This window comes from Artibeus jamaicensis, unplaced genomic scaffold (assembly GCF_021234435.1).
Source record: "Artibeus jamaicensis isolate MK-2021 breed Jamaican fruit bat unplaced genomic scaffold, CSHL_Jam_final contig_558, whole genome shotgun sequence".
In the NCBI taxonomy this organism is placed as follows: Eukaryota; Metazoa; Chordata; class Mammalia; order Chiroptera; family Phyllostomidae; genus Artibeus; species Artibeus jamaicensis.
Window position 1 is genome coordinate 7034205 of NW_026521886.1, and position 17097 is coordinate 7051301.

Sequence of the window (17097 nt, forward strand, 5' to 3'; positions counted from 1 at the left end):
GAAGTGAAGGGGCATTCCTGGCACAGTGGACTGAACTGGTAGAAGTGTGTTCAGTATGACTCATTCAGAGATTACCATAGAGTTTTAAGATGAAAAAGAGATGGTTTCTGCCACTCTCTGACCACAGGCCCCATTTATCTGGTCTATGAAATGATGACTTCAGAAGCCACACACTGTTATTCCCACTATATTCTGTTTATCAGAAGCAAGTCACTGAGTTCAGCCCATGCTCAAGGGCTCAAAAATTGTACTCTTCTTCTTGATGAAGGGAGTGTCAAAGAGTTTAAAAATTACTACAGTCTCCCCAGTAGCTACTTACAAATTATTTACAGTCCTCCCACTTGCAAAATATTCCACACCTTTCCTAACACTGCACTCTCCCTCCACCCCCAACCCCCATCAAAGCCCCATCCTAGCACAGAAGAAGCTCAGAGTCCACAATCTTTGCATCCAAATCAAGTTCTGATGTGAAGGAGGCCCCTTGGGTGTATTTTTTCAGTGTACCTCCTTGACTGCTGTTGCTTTCAATTTGCCAACCTGTGAGTTCCAGGGACAAGTTGTTTGTACCCCTGCTCCTCACCTCCTCAACATACAATGGTGATACAGGCATACCATAACCATTATAGATATTGTTCAAAGCGGGTAGATATGGGAGGCATATGAGTGTCACTAGTCCCTACAACTCTGAAACACAGCGGGGCAGATGCTGGAAGTTCCTTGATTAGGACTCAGTCTGACTCTGGCCTCTCCATGCTCTGGGTTCCATCTGTGGACTCTGTTCTGCTCTCAGGTCTTCCTGTTGTTTCCATGAAATGTAGCCCATGTTTGCATCTATGTACTTTCTTAGACTGCTTCAGTAGAATTGGGGTGGCGCAGGAAGGGCAGTTTCAGAAGTCTCTTCTTATTTTGTACCATCTCTAATTCTTTTAGTCCAAACTCCCAAGTTGATACTGTTTTGCCAATATAATTCTTTTTAAAACCTGTATGTTTTCTGAAACTCTTACTGAGATTCACTCCTTTAGACAACTGTTCTCTACTTTGGGCTTTGGCTAAAATGACAGCTTTAAGATTCTTGGAAGTCCTCATGTTTAACTGAATACTCTAAGGTTCCACTTTTGATCTTTCTGAGAACTTAACAATGGATTTAATAGGCATATTCTTGGCTTCATCTTTAGACCATCTTTTGCTGGCATAGCCCTGGACTACATTTTTGCCTGAAAGTTGTTTATTAATTTAAACATCATTTGACATCTGGATAAGCTGGGAATTTTCAAATCCAGTAATTTTTGGTCCCTTTTAATTTAACAGTCCTTTTGGTTTATCTCTCTTTTCTCACATTTTAATATTCATAACAAGAAGAAGCAATTCTGCTTGAAAATTTCCATAGCCAGATTAAGTCAGTTCATTTGGCACATTTTCTTTATATATGTCTCTATTACAGATGTCCCCCATTTCCTCCCTTTGCCCTGCACCCCTACCTTCACCACACTGTTGTCTGTGTCAATGAGATATGTATGTATGTTCATTGACTAACCTGTCCCTCACCCTCCCACTCCAATCCCCTCTGAGATCTAGCAGTCTGTCCCATGTATCCCTGCCTCTGGTCTAATTTTGTTTGTCAGTTTATTTTGTTCATTAGATTCTACAAATAAGTGAGATCATATAGTATTTGTCTTTCTTTGACTGGCTTATTTCACTTGATATCATAATCTCCGGGTCCATCCATGCTGCAGCAAAGGGTAAGAGTTCCTTTTTTCCATAAGAGTTCCATTTTTAATTGTTAGAGGAAACTCTGTGCCATTTTTCATAGAGGCTGCACCAGTCTGCATTCCCACCAACAGTGCATGAGGGTTCCCCTTTCTCCACATCCTCACCAACACTTGTTTGTTGATGTATACTGATGATAACAATTCTGGCAGGAGTCATGTATTTCATTTGTGGTTTTAATTTGCATTTCTCTCATAATTAATGACATTGAGTATTTTTTAACATGTCTATTGGTCATCTGTATGTACTCTTTGCAGAAGTGTCTATTCAGGTCCTTTCCATAATTTTTAATTGGATTGTTTGTCTTCCTGGCATTGAGTTGTACAATATCTGTACATGCTTGATAATCCCCTATCAAATGTATCATTTGAAATTAATCCCCCTATCAAATATATCATTGGTGAATATGTTCTCCCATACAGTGGGTTTCCTTTTCATTTTGATGATGGCTTCTTTAGCTGTGCCATCTTTTTTAGTTTGGTGTAGTCCCTTTTGTTTACTTTTTCCTTTGTTTCCCTTTCCCTAGGAAATATATCAGCAAAAACATATGGCACATTTTCTACTTTCTACAGTTACTGCGGGTAGCAATATTATTAAACTTTCTGCTTAAACTTCCCTCCTCTCCTGCTCCTCATAACCAGAAACATAATGGTTTCTTCTTTGATTTTCTAACACATTTTTGGGGTGCCCAATCTCCAAGTCATTCTTTTGCTGGTTCCTATTACCACCTAGTGGTTCCTATTACCACCTATTATTCTGTCTTCTCTATTCTAGCTTCAAAGGTTTATTCACACTACTTTCTCATTCCAAGCCACTGATATTCAATACTATATTTTACAAATTTTATCGAGCAACTTCTAAACACAAGGCACTCCACTAAATGTTGGGGAATTTTTGGGAACCAAGTCTTTGCTCTCAAGTTCTAATGGGGAAGACATGTCAATCAAATAACCCCAGAAGCCATAATAAAATTACAGTTGAGGTAGGTACATGAAGGAAAATTAGAGGCCCTTCTATAGTCATATAATCTGTCCTAGTGGGTGTGTGCTTAAGGAAATCTTCTCTGAAGATGTGACATTTAATAAGAAACCTCCTGAAGTACGAATGAAGTTCCCTTGGGGAAGAAGATGAATAGCATATGGAAATTTTATGAGTTAGTAAGGTCATAAAATAGGTCATACAAAGGTCACCCTTTGTATGTGAGGGATAACCAGGAGACCGGGAGGCTGGTGCAGAAGGAAAAAGCAAACAGCTCCTGAGAATTGGCTAGAAGCCTCCATAGAGGAAGGTCACCTCAATCTTGGGTGTTCACCTTGGCATTGGGCACTAAACCATTCAACAAATATTTAGTATCACTGTGCACTGGGAATACAACAGTGAATACATCACACCAGTTTCCTCCCCTCAAGCTTAGATACTATTTATTGGTAGAGACAGACAATAAACAAATAATGAACAGGAAAAATCTCAGACATACAGTAAGAAAGTATAACAGGATGATGTGATATGAGAGTGGCTGAGGAACTTTTAGACTGTGACCTAGAACAGTTTTTCTAGGGCTCTGCATCAGGTATTTGATATACATCACTATGTGAAGGTGAGAGAGGGCATGCTTCCCTAGTATTTGAGAGAAGAACATTCCAGCAAAGGTCAGTTTAAAAGCCCTGAGGCTGGAGCAAGTTTGATGTGTTCAGGCACTGAACAGAGGCCTAGGTAGCTGGAATTCAGGTAGAGAAAGCCTTCAAAAGCAGTAAGGCTAGGAAAGGCACAGAGAAGTCCAGCTGTGGGTGTGGCAGTAGGAGCATTCCAGGTGGAAGGATTCACTTAGACAAAAGCTGGAAGTCAGGACACAATGGGCAGATTTATTCTCCTCTGTATTCTTTTCTCTCCTGCCCCCCCCCCCCCCCCCTTTTTTTGGTTCAGAGGAAAACAGATAACCCTGCCTGAGACAGGTTTGGTCAGGTTGGGAGCAAGAGAGGTCCGTGACATCCAGACTAAGTGGAAGGCAGCGCTAGAACAAGGGGAATTGCCCAGAAAGGCGGGATGGGCACTGGACAGGCAGAAACCCGATAAGCACCAAGACTCGGAGTTACCGCCTTTCTCAGGTCCATAGAAGTTCAGAGGGCAAGGATTTTGTTTGGCTCTACTTGTGTCTACAACACATGGTAGGAACTTGACACGTTATTTTTTGAGTGAGTGGGCGAAAATTACCGTGTTTGGCGAGAGTTTCGTCTTACCACATCAGCCTTGCAAGTACTCAGAACCTCGGAGCGTTTGGGCCTTTTCAAAGCCCTGTGAATTCTGCAAGGGTCGGTAGCAAGTCTTCTCTACTAAAGCAAGCAAGCGCAGGGAGGCTTAGTGAGGCGCCCAGGCCCGACTTTCAGCGAGAGTCGTTCCAAGCGTGGTGACTTTCTGCCCTCCTAGAATCCCCGCCCCTCTTGCCTCCGTTGGCCGCTGCTCTCAGATTGGCCCGGGCCAGTCCCACCTCTCAGCCTCCCAAGACCAGTTTGCGCCAGCCCCAGCTGCCAGGGCACAGCTCTCCAAAATCTTTTCAGGTCCGGGACAGCTGCTCTTCCTTCTGAGTGAGGTGAGTGCCTCCGCACCCCGATCCACCCCACCTTCACCCAGAATAGCAGGCTGCCCCAACTCGCTGCTGTGGGCACTGGGGGGGGGGGGGGCACTAGGCTCTGGGGCTTTCTGCGGGGCTCACGAGCATCACCGGGGGAATGCGGGGGCTTGGGGTCTGCATCTGGGATCGCCTTTGGGGCAGCCGAGTCTCCAGTGTGGCCCACGGTCTTCAGTTAATCGGCCATGGCAGGGGGCTGGGTAGGAACTCAGGGCAGGACGCTTAATGGAGCATACACTGCCCCTTCGGGTGGGCGTTATAGACCACGGGTACAGAAGAGAAAACAGGTTTGGAGAGCAAAAGGGACAAGCTGAAGATGACACTGATAGTTTGTGACAGAGACAACCTATCCGCCTGGGCCTTCTGCCTTTCCTAAGTTCCTTGCTTCCTCTAGGGACTGGGAAAGCTACCCCCTAACTGGTCCTGTGCAAGAGGTAGAGAAAATTCTCAAAAGCTGTAAGGCTGGGAAGAGCATAGAGTAGTCCAGGTGTGGGTGTGGCAGGAGGGGCATTCCAGATGGAAGGAGCCACCTAGCAAGAGCTGGAAGTCAGGAAACAATGGGCAGATTTATTCTCCTCTGTATTGCCTCCCTACGGGGGGGGGGGGGTGGGGGGAAGGAGTGTCGGAGTGTCCAGACGCAAACAGATAACCCTGCCTGAGACAGGTTTGGTCAGGTTGGGATTCAGGGGAGGGGTCCGTGCCTAGGTAAAAGGCAGCGCTAGAACAAGGGGAATTGCCCAGAGGCGGGATGGGCACTGGACAGGCAGAAACTATGATAAGCACCAAGACGCACAGTTACTGCGTTTCTCAGTTTTATATACGTTCAGAGGGTAAGGATTTTGTTTGGCTCTACCTGTGTCTACATCACATGGTAGGAACCCAAAACCCTGCAGGACCCCACAAGGTGACTCTTGGGGTTGCCTTACTCAGAGCCCAGCACCCTCCTCCTTTTTACCTGTTGGGGCCCCTCCTTTGCCACCTGCCTAGGAAAGGCAGAAATCTTCCCTAGTTGGGGACAGAAACAGAATTTAACAAGTATTCCCAGACTTGTAGTTAAGAAGTGTGGGTTCGGACATCCTTGCCACTTTTCCCTACTCTGTGACCTTAGACAAGTTTATTAAGATCTGAATCTTAGTTTCTTTGGCTGAAATTGGGAAGGATGATAAAAAATTGCACATACCTCCTAAGGTTGCTTGAGAATTACATGAGATTATGCACCATGTCTGGCCCTAGGAGGTCTGCTATGAAACTAGACTGGTTTCTAACCTTCGCAACAATGCTGGGAGACCATCCTGTGACATTCCCCTTGTAGAGACAAGTAAATTGAGGGTCTGAGATGGAAGTGATTCGCCATGGTAGAAACCAGCTCTACAGCCTCAGGTGGTCTAGGTATCCTGCACTTGCTGACTGCCCCTGGTACTCAGGACCTCAGGAAAGATACTCCCCCAGGGAACCCTAGCTGCGAAGTGTGCTGCTAACCATGTGCCAAGCTGAATAGGCTGCAGAAGAGGATTTAGCTTTGGAGGGCAGTAAGAAAAATGGACACCTGTGGCTGAATGAAGGCTGAACACCTGGCAGCTCAGCTGAACCTCGTCCCCTTCTTGAGCTGCATTTCTCTGTAGGCCACAGGACTAGATCATAACAGGTGACTCAGAGCTGCTGCTCCTGCACAGCACAGCTCCACTGGCTTGGGGGTAGAAGACCTGGGAAGCCTTTACAGCCCTATGGCTGCCAGAGCAACCCACAGCCTCCTGACCCACGGTCTGGGACAAGGACAGTGAGTGGTGCCAATTCAGGAAGGAAGCAGAGGCTGGGAGGCTGAGTGGCTGGGAGGGGGCCAGGTGCCCCACGGGCTCTTGAAGTCTCTTCTTTCTGGCTTCTTCCCCTCCTTGCACCGGATCTTTCTTCCGCCAAGGGCCAATGGTTGGCCTCTCCCACAGTTCCTCCACTGTCACAACAACCCCACCGGGTTCCAAAGGAATCTTTTTTGTACCCCTTTATTTTTCCACAAGGAATGCATGCCCATTGTAGGAAAAACCCATATAAAACGGAGCACTCTGGTAAGAAAAAGATCGGTGCAGTCATCAAAAAAAATAAAATAAAAATCCCAGAATGCCCCCAACTATATCCAGTGACTTTTAACATCTCTGTATGAATCCTTCAGATTTTAAACTGTAATTACACATACATAGGTGCTTGCACACATGCCTGAAAAAATTATAGTAGTGTGTTAGTTGTTGGGGTGTCTTGGCTCATAAATTCCTGTGAATGAAACAGATCATGTTGTTATTTCTAACTGCTGCATGGTTTACACAGTACGAATGTATTATTATTTTAAAATACTCAAGTCTTTATTTGCTAGTCTAAGCATAATTTAGAAGTGAAATTGCTGAGTCCAATTGAGTCCGAAGAACTATTTTTAGAGTTTTGGTATTTATTGCCAAATTTTCCTCTAGAGAGTTTGCACCAATTTATCAGTGCACCAAGTTGTCTACCTATCGTATACCACTATCAACAGTATATAAGATTGTCCATTTTGTGTAGCCTAGCCAACATCAGATATTTATATTGTGTAAATATCTTTCAGTTTTGCAGGAGAAAAAAGAGTCCCTTGTTTTATTTTACATTTGTGAAAATTACCTGTAATTTAAACATGTTTGTAATGGTCTATTAGCATTTTTTTTGGAAATTGTTTCAGAAATGTAAAATTTTCATGTATGAAAGTTTATCACATCCTTTCTTTTATATATCTCCTATAATGTCAGGTTTGTAAAGCCCAAAATGTATCAGTATTTTCTAATACTTTAACATTTTCTTTCTATATTTAATATTTTAAATAATTTTAAACCCAGTTAAACTATATTTTGGAGTAAAATATGAACCATAGAGTTAGATTTATTTTATTTGTCTCATTAATTAAATTAACAGATAGGTTTTTTAGAACAGTTTTTTAAAAACTTCTGTGCTCCACCTGCTAATTTCTCCCTTTCCTACCAAACCTCTGGCAACCCCAGATCTTTTAACTGCCCCCTTAGTTTTGCCATTTTGAGACTGTCATGTAGTTGGAATCATATAGTATATAGCCTTTTAATAGTGGCTTCTTTCACTAAGGAATATACATTTTAGGTCTCTTTATGTTTCTTCGTGGCTTGATAGATCATTTCTTTTAGCGCTGAGTAATATTTCATTGTCTGGATGTACCCTGGTTTATTATCCATTCTCCTACTGAAGGATATCTTGGTTGCTTCCAAGTTTTACTAACTATGAAGAAAGCAGCTATAAATTTCCATATACAGGTAAAATTTATCTTTTGTGTAAGACATAAATTTTCAACTCCTTTAAATAAGTACCAAGGAATGCAATTGCTGGATTGTATGAAAAGAGTATGTTTAATTCTGTAATAAACAGCTAAACTATTTTCTAAAATGGCTGTATCACTTTGCATTTCCAGCATCAATGAATGAGAGTTCCTGTTGCTACATATTCTTGTCAGCACTTGGTGTTGTTAATGTTTTGGATTATAGTCATTATAATAGGTGCATAGTGGTGTGTTACTGCTGTTTTAATTTGTAGTCCTTAATAACATATGATGTTGAGCATCTTTTCATATGCTTTTTTGCCATATGTATATCTTTTTTGGTGAGGAGTTTGTTCAGGTCTTTCTACCATTTTTTAATTAGATAGTTTGTGGGGTTTTTTTATGTTGAGTTTTATGGTTCCTTTGTGTAATTTGAATACCAGTCTTTTCTTTTCTTCTTTCTAATTTTTTTAAATTTAGTTATTTTTCAAGTACAGTTTTTTGTCAATTTCTCCCATCCCAGCCACCCCCCGTCCTGTGCTCCCCACTTCCCTCCCTTCTCCACCCCCCCTAGCTCTCGTACCTGCGTCCTTCACATTTGTTCCTCCAAATCCCTCCCCCTTTCTACCCCTTAAATTTCCTTCCCTCTTCCCTCTGGTCACTGTCCCCTTGTCCTCTATTTCAGTGTCTTTGTTTTTTCTTTTTTTTTTCCTGCTTGCTTGTTTGTTTGTTGTTTAGCTTCCTGTTAAAGGTGAGATCATATGGTATTTGTCTTTCAACTCCTGGCCTATTTCACTCAGCATAATGCTTTCCAGTTCCATCCATGTTGTTGCAAAGGGTAGTAGCTCCTTCTTTCTCTCTGCTGCATAGAATTCCATTGTGTATATGTACCACAATTTTTTGATCCATTCATTTACTGTCAGGCACCTAGGTGGCTTCCATCTCTTGGCTATTGTAAATTGTGCTGCTATGAACATTGTGGTGCATAGGTTCTTTGAAATGGATGTTTTAGGGTTCTTAGGATATAATCCTAGCAGTGGAATTGCTGGGTCAAAAGGCAGGTTGATTTTTATTTTTCTGAGAAAATTCCATACTGTTTTCCATAATGGTTGTACCAGTCTGCACTCCCACCAACAGTGAACTAAAGACCCCTTTTCTTCACAACCTCTCCAACATTTGTTGTTTGTTGCTTTGTTTATGATAGCCATCCTGACAGGTGTAAAGTGGTATCTCACTGTGGTTTTAATTTGCATCTCTCTGATAGCTAATGATATTGAGCATCTCTTTATGTGTCTCTGGATATTCTGTATGTGCTCCTTGGAGAAGTGTCTGTTCAAGTCCTTTTCCCATTTTTTAATTGGGTTAGATGTCTTCTTAGAGTGGAGTCCTGTAAGTTCTTTGTATATTTTGGAGATTAAACCTTTGTCTGAGGTATCATTGGCAAATATGTTTTCCCATACAGTTGGTTGTCTTGCTAATTTAATACTGTTTTCTTTAGCCACGCAGAAGCTTTTTATTTAGATGAGATCCCATTTGTTTATTCTTTCCTTTATATCCCTTGCTTTAGGGGACATATCGGTGAAAATGTTGCTGCGTGGAATATCTGAGATTTTCTTGCCAATGTTCTCCTCTAGGACTTTAATGGTGCCACGGCTTATATTTAAGTCTTTTATCCACCTTGAATTTATTTTGGTGTATGGTGTAAGTTGGTGCTCAAGTTTCATTTTTTTGCACGTAGCTGTCCATTTCTCCCAACACCATTTGTTGAAGAGGCTATCTTTACTCCATTTTATGTTACTGCCCCCTTTGTCGCATATTAATTGACTGTAGAGAGTTGGGTTGATTTCTGGGCTCTCTGTTCTGTTCCATTGGTCTATGTGCCTGTTTTTATGCCAGTACCCAGCTGTTTTGATTACAGTGGCCTTGTAATACAGTTTGATATCAGGTATTGTGATTCCTCCTACTTTGTTCTTCTTTCTCAAAAGTGCAGCAGCTATTCGGGGTCATTTATGGTTCCAAATAAATTTCTGAAGTGTTTGTTCTATGTCTCTGAAATATGCCATTGGTACTTTAATAGGTACTGCATTGAATCTGTATATTGCTTTGGGTAGTATGGACATTTTGATGATGTTAATTCTTCCAATCCATGAACAAGGAATATGTTTCCATTTGTTTGTGTCTTCCCTGATTTCTTTCTTCAGTGCTGTGTAGTTTTCTGCATACAGGTCTTTTACCTCCTTGGTTAGGTTTATTCCCAGATATTTTATTTTTCTTTTTGCTATATCGAATGGGATTTTTTTCTTGATTTCTGCTTCTGCTGTAAATACCAGTCTTTTCATTGGGTATATGTTTTGCAATAGTTTTTCTCTCTCAATGGCTTCTTTTTATTCTTATAACAGTGTGTTCTGAAGAGCAGAGGTTTTCATTTTTATTGAAGTCCATTTTATTAATTTTTTTCTTTCATGCATTGTGCTTTTGGTGTTGAACCTAAAAAGCCAAAACCAAAATTACCTAGATATTCTCCTGTTTTATCTTCCAGGATTTTTACAGTTCTATATTTCATATTTATGTCTGTGTTTGATTCTGAGTCCTTTTTTTCCCCCATGTGGATATCCAGTTGTTCAGGAATCATTTGTTGAAAAGTTTGTTCTTTCTCCACTGTATTGCCTTTGCTCCCTTGTCAAAGATCAGTTAACTACCTTTGTGTTACTTTATTTCTGGGTGCTGTACTCTGTTTATTGATGTACTTGTCTATTCCTTTGCTAATACCATGCTGTCTTGGTGATGGTGGTGGTGGTGGTGGGTATTTTTTTAACTTTTTTAATTGTTGTTCAAGTACAGTTTTCTGCCTTTCCCCACACCCCAGCCCTCCCTATATCCCTCCCATGTATCCACCCCCCCTTGTTATTGTCCATGTGTCCTTTATAATTGTTCCTGTAAACCCTTCACCCTTTTCCCCTATAATCCCCTCCCCTCTCTCTGGTTACTGCCAGCCTTTTCTCAATTTCAGTCCATGCTGTCTTGATTACTGTAGTTTTGTAGCAGGTCTTGAAATCATATAATATTAGTTCTTTGGCTCTGTCCCTCTCTTTCAATATTGTGTTGGATATTCCAAATCTTTTGCCATTCCATATAAAATTTATAATCTAATTTGTTAATATCTGTGAAATAACTGCTGGAATTTTTTAAAAGATATTATTTATTTATTTTTAAAGAGTGGGGAATGGAGGGAGAAAGACAGGGAGAGAAACATCAGTATGTGGTTGCCTCTCACATACTCCCTGCTGAGGACTTGGCCCATAACCCAGGCATGTGCCCTAAGTGGGAATTGAACTGGAGACTTTTTAAAATGTATTTTATTGATTGTGCTATTACAGTTGTCCCATTTTTACTCCTTTTATTCCCTTTTGCACTATCCCTTCCACTCACATTCCCCTACCCTTAGTTCATGTCCATGGGTCATACGTATAAGTTCTTTGGCTGCTCTGTTTATTATATTATTCTTAACCTCTCCCTGTCTACTTTGTACCTACCATTTATGCTCCTTCTTTCTTGTACTTTTTCCCCTTATTTTCCCCCCACCCCTATAATCCTCCATGTGGTCTCCATTTCCGTAATTCTGTTTGTGTTCTAGTTGTTTCTTAATTTGTTTTTGCTTTTTTTTTTTTAGGTTCACTTCTTGATAGTTGTGAGTTTGTTGTCATTTTATGGTTGATAGTTTTGATCATCTTCTTTTTCTTGGATAAGTGCCTTTAACATTTCATACAGTAAGGGCTTGTTCATGATAAACTCCTTTAACTTGACCTTATCCGGGAAGCACTTTATCTGCCCTTCCATTCTAAATGATAGCTTTGCTGGTTAGAGTAATCTTGGATATGGGTCTGTGCCTTTCATGACTTCAAGTACTTGTTTCCAGCCCTTTCTTGTCTATAAGGTTTCTTTTCAGAAGTCAGCTGATAGACTTATGGGCACTCCTTTGTAGGTAGCTGTCTCCTTTTCTCTTGCTGCTTTTAAGATTCTATTTTTGTCTTTAATCTTGGGTAGCTTAATTATGATGTGCTTTGGTGTGTTCTTCTTTGAGTCCAACTTCTTTGGGACTCTCTGAGCCTCCTGGACTTTTGGAAGTCTATTTCCTTTGTCAGACTGGCGAAGTTCACCATTATTTTTTCGAATAAATTTTCAATTTCTTGCTGCTGTTCTTCTACTTCTGGCACCTCTATGATTTATATGTTGGAACCTTTAAAGTTGTCCCAGAGATTCCTAAGCCTCTCCTTATTTTTTTCAATTATTTCTTCATTCTATTCTGGTTGAATGTTAGTTTCCTCCTTCTAGTCCAAACCATTGGTTTGAGTCCTGCTTTCCTTCCCTTCACTGTTTTTTTTTCCTGCATGTTTTTCTTTATTTCACTTTGCATAGCCTTGACTTTCTCCTCTATTTTGTGACCATACTCAACTAATTCTGTGAGCATCCTGATTACCAGTGCTTTGAACTGTGCATCTGATAGGTTGGTTATCTCTTCGTTGCTTAGTTGTATTTTTTCTGGAGGTTTGATCTCTTCTTTCATTTGAGCAATCTTTTTTTTGTCTTGGCATGGCTGTTATGCAATAAAGGGGAGAGCCTTAGGTATTCACCAGAACGGGGTAACCTACCTAGCTGCATGGTGGTGCTGTACCTGAGGGAAGGGTCCAAGAGGGAACAATGATGTTGCTTGGCTCTCTGCAAGCTTTCAGTCACTTCCTCTGCTACCCACAAGCAAATTGGGCACTTCTGGTCCTGATTCCCAGTGGGTGGGCTTGTGTAGATTCTAGGCCCCTTTGAGTCTCTCCAACAAACTTTCTAGTGATGCCGGGAGTTTCTCCTGCCATCTCAACCCCCACAGGTTTTTTCAGTCAGCAGTTTTGAAGCTTTATTTCTCCACACTGGAACCCTGGATTTTGCAGTCTGTATCACTCCCACTTGTTCCTCCCTGTTTATCTGCATGCTAATGTGGGACCACCCACTTCACCAGCCGCTGCCTTGCCTGCCCCTTTCCTTCAGCTGCCCCACCTACCTTGCTGCGGGCCCTCTCCACCCCACTGCCCATTTCTGGCTCTCCTACTGGTCTGGATGAATGTTTCTTTTTTTATCATTTATTTTTTATATTTTATTTTATTTTTTATATAGGCAGGCATAGATTTATTTCTTTATTTATTTAAATAATTTTATTTAGTTATTTTTGAAGTAGAGTTTTTTGTCGATTTCTCCCATCCCAGGCCCCCACCCCTGCCCTGTGCTCCCACCTCCCTCCCATTTCTACCCCACTTAGTTCTCATCCCTGTGTCCTTCCTATTTGTTCCTCCAAATCCCTCCCCCTTTCTACCCCTTAAATTTCCTTCCCTCTTCCCTCTGGTCACTGTCCCCTTGTCCTCTATTTCAGTGTCTTTGTTTTTTCTTTTTTTTTTCCTGCTTGCTTGTTTGTTTGTTGTTTAGCTTCCTGTTAAAGGTGAGATCATATGGTATTTGTCTTTCAACTCCTGGCCTATTTCACTCAGCATAATGCTTTCCAGTTCCATCCATGTTGTTGCAAAGGGTAGTAGCTCCTTCTTTCTCTCTGCTGCATAGAATTCCATTGTGTATATGTACCACAATTTTTTGATCCATTCATTTACTGTCAGGCACCTAGGTGGCTTCCATCTCTTGGCTATTGTAAATTGTGCTGCTATGAACATTGTGGTGCATAGGTTCTTTGAAATGGATGTTTTAGGGTTCTTAGGATATAATCCTAGCAGTGGAATTGCTGGGTCAAAAGGCAGGTTGATTTTTATTTTTCTGAGAAAATTCCATACTGTTTTCCATAATGGTTGTACCAGTCTGCACTCCCACGAACAGTGAACTAAAGACCCCTTTTCTTCACAACCTCTCCAACATTTGTTGTTTGTTGCTTTGTTTATGATAGCCATCCTGGCAGGTGTAAAGTGGTATCTCACTGTGGTTTTAATTTGCATCTCTCTGATAGCTAATGATATTGAGCATCTCTTTATGTGTCTCTGGATATTCTGTATGTGCTCCTTGGAGAAGTGTCTGTTCAAGTCCTTTTCCCATTTTTTAATTGGGTTAGATGTCTTCTTAGAGTGGAGTCCTGTAAGTTCTTTGTATATTTTGGAGATTAAACCTTTGTCTGAGGTATCATTGGCAAATATGTTTTCCCATACAGTTGGTTGTCTTGCTAATTTAATACTGTTTTCTTTAGCTATGCAGAAGCTTTTTATTTAGATGAGATCCCATTTGTTTATTCTTTCCTTTATATCCCTTGCTTTAGGGGACATATCGGTGAAAATGTTGCTGCGTGAAATATCTGAGATTTTCTTGCCAATGTTCTCCTCTAGGACTTTAATGGTGCCACGGCTTATATTTAAGTCTTTTATCCACCTTGAATTTATTTTGGTGTATGGTTTAAGTCTGTGCTCAAGTTTCATTGTTTTTGCACGTAGCTGTCCATTTCTCCCAACACCATTTGTTGAAGAGGCTATCTTTACTCCATTTTATGTTACTGCCCCCTTTGTCGCATATTAATTGACTGTAGAGAGTTGGGTTGATTTCTGGGCTCTCTGTTCTGTTCCATTGGTCTATGTGCCTGTTTTTATGCCAGTACCCAGCTGTTTTGATTACAGTGGCCTTGTAATACAGTTTGATATCAGGTATTGTGATTCCTCCTACTTTGTTCTTCTTTCTCAAAAGTGCAGCAGCTATTCGGGGTCATTTATGGTTCCAAATAAATTTCTGAAGTGTTTGTTCTATGTCTGTGAAATATGCCATTGGTACTTTAATAGGTACTGCATTGAATCTGTATATTGCTTTGGGTAGTATGGACATTTTGATGATGTTAATTCTTCCAATCCATGAACAAGGAATACGTTTCCATTTGTTTGTGTCTTCCCTGATTTCTTTCTTCAGTGCTGTGTAGTTTTCTGCATACAGGTCTTTTACCTCCTTGGTTAGGTTTATTCCCAGATATTTTATTTTTCTTTTTGCTATATCGAATGGGATTTTTTCTTTCTTTCTTTTTTTAATATTAAATTTTATTTAGTTACTTTTCAAGTACATTTTTTTTAATCTATTTCTCCCATCCCACCCCACCCCCCCGCCCGGTCTCCCCCCTCCCTCCCATCCCCCCCCAGTCCTCATCTCTGTGTCTTTCATACTTGTTCCTCAAAATCCCTCCCCCTTTTTCCCCTTAACTTCCCTTCCCTCTCCCCTCTGGTCACAGTCCTCTTGTTCTCTATTTCAGTGTCTTTGTTTTTATTCTCTTTGCTTGTTTGTTTTATTCTTTAGCTTCCTGTCAAAGGTGAGATCATATGGTATTTGTCTTTCACACCTGGCCTATTTCACTCAGCATAATGCTTTCCAGTTCCATCCATGTTGTTGCAAAAGGTAGTAGCTCCTTCTTTCTCTCTGCTGCATAGAATTCCATGGTGTATATGTACCACAATTTTTTGATCCATTCATTTACTGATGGGCACCTTGGTTGCTTCCATCTCTTGGCTATTGTAAATTGTGCTGCTATGAACATTGTGGTGCATAGGTTCTTTGAAATGGATGTTTTAGGATTCTTGGGGTATAATCCTAGCAGTGGAATTGCTGGGTCAAAAGGCAGGTCAATTTTTATTTTTCTGAGAAAAGTCCATACTGTTTTCCATAATGGTTGTACCAGTCTACAATCCCACCAACAGTGAACTAAAGACCCCTTTTCCCCACACCCTCTCCAACATTTGTTGTTTGTTGCTTTGTTTATGATAGCCATCCTGACTGGTGTAAAGTGGTATCTCATTGTGGTTTTAATTTGCATCTCTCTGATAGCTAACGATATTGAGCATCTCTTCATGTGTCTCTGGATATTCTGTATGTCCTCTTTAGAGAAGTGTCTGTTCAAGTCCTTTTGCCCATTTTCTAATTGGGTTGGGTGTCTTCTTAGAGTGGAGTTGTGTAAGTTCTTTGTATATTTTGGAGATTAAACCTTTGTCTGAGGTATCATTGGCAAATATGTTTTCCCATACAGTTGGTTGTCTTGCTAATTTAATACTGTTTTCTTTGGCCATGCAGAAGCTTTTTATTTTGATGAGGTCCCATTTGTTTATTCTTTCCTGTATATCTCTTGCTCTAGGGGACATATCGGTAAAAATGTTGCTGCGTGGAGTATCTGAGATTTTCTTGCCAATGTTCTCCTCTAGGACTTTAATGGTGTCACGGCTTATATTTAAGTCTTTTATCCACCTTGAATTTATTTTGGTGTATGGCGTAGGTTGGTGCTCCAGTTTCATTTTTTTGCACGTAGCTGTCCAGTTCTCCCAACACCATTTGTTGAAGAGGCTATCTTTACTCCATTTTATGTTACTGCCCCCTTTGTCGCATATTAATTGACTGTAGAGAGTTGGGTTGATTTCTGGGCTCTCTGTTCTGTTCCATTGGTCTATGTGCCTGTTTTTATGCCAGTGCCAGGCTGTTTTGATTACAGTGGCCCTGTAATACAGTTTGATATCAGGTATTGTGATCCCTCCTACTTTGTTCTTCTTTCTCAAAAGAGCAGCTGCTATTCGGGCTCGTTTATGATTCCATATAAATTTTTGAAGTGTTTGTTCTATGTCTGTGAAATACGCCATTGGTACTTTAATAGGTATTGCATTGAATCTGTATATTGCTTTGGGTAGTATGGACATTTTGATGATGTTAATTCTTCCAATCCATGAACACGGTATATGTTTCCATTTGTTTGTGTCTTCCCTGATTTCTTTCTTCAGTGCTGTGTAGTTTTCTGCATACAGGTCTTTTACCTCCTTGGTTAGGTTTATTCCCAGATATTTTATTTTTCTTTTTGCTATATCGAATGGGATTTTTTCCTTGATTTCTGCTTCTGCTGATTCATTGTTTGTATAAAAAAATGCCTTTGATTTCTGGATATTGACTTTGTATCCTGCTGTTTTGCCAAATTCATTAATTAATTTGAGTAATTTTTTTGGTAGAGTCTGTAGCACTTCCCATGTACAATATCCTGTCATCTGCAAACAGTGACAGTTTTGTTGCCTCCTTTCCTATTTGGATGCCTTTTATTTCCTTTTCTTGCCTAATCGCTGTGACCAAAACTTCCAAAACTATATTAAATAGAGGTGGTGAAAGTGGAAACCCTTGTCTTGTTCCTGATCTTAGTTGAAAAGCTTTTAGTTTTTGTCCATTAAGTATGATATTGGCTGTAGGTCTCTCATATATGGCCTTTATTATATTGAGGAATGCTCCCTCTATTCCCACTTTGCTGTGTGTTTATATCATAAATGGATGTTGTACCTTATCAAAAGCTTTTTCCACCTCTATTGATATGATCATGTGGGTTTTGTCTTTGCTTTTGTTTATGTGATGTTTTTCATTTACTGATTTG

The 17097-nt window shown here is 40.6% G+C and overlaps 1 protein-coding gene across 1 annotated transcript in view; it reads left to right on the top strand.

The window, feature by feature from the left end:
• Nucleotides 1–4246: 4246 nt before the first annotated feature.
• The window catches only part of ALDH1L1 (aldehyde dehydrogenase 1 family member L1), a gene marked incomplete at its 3' end in the record, with an annotated part of 110404 nt that continues 97553 nt past the window's right edge, over nucleotides 4247–17097 (top strand). Inside the window, 1 exon segment of the mRNA XM_053670282.1 lies at nucleotides 4247–4354.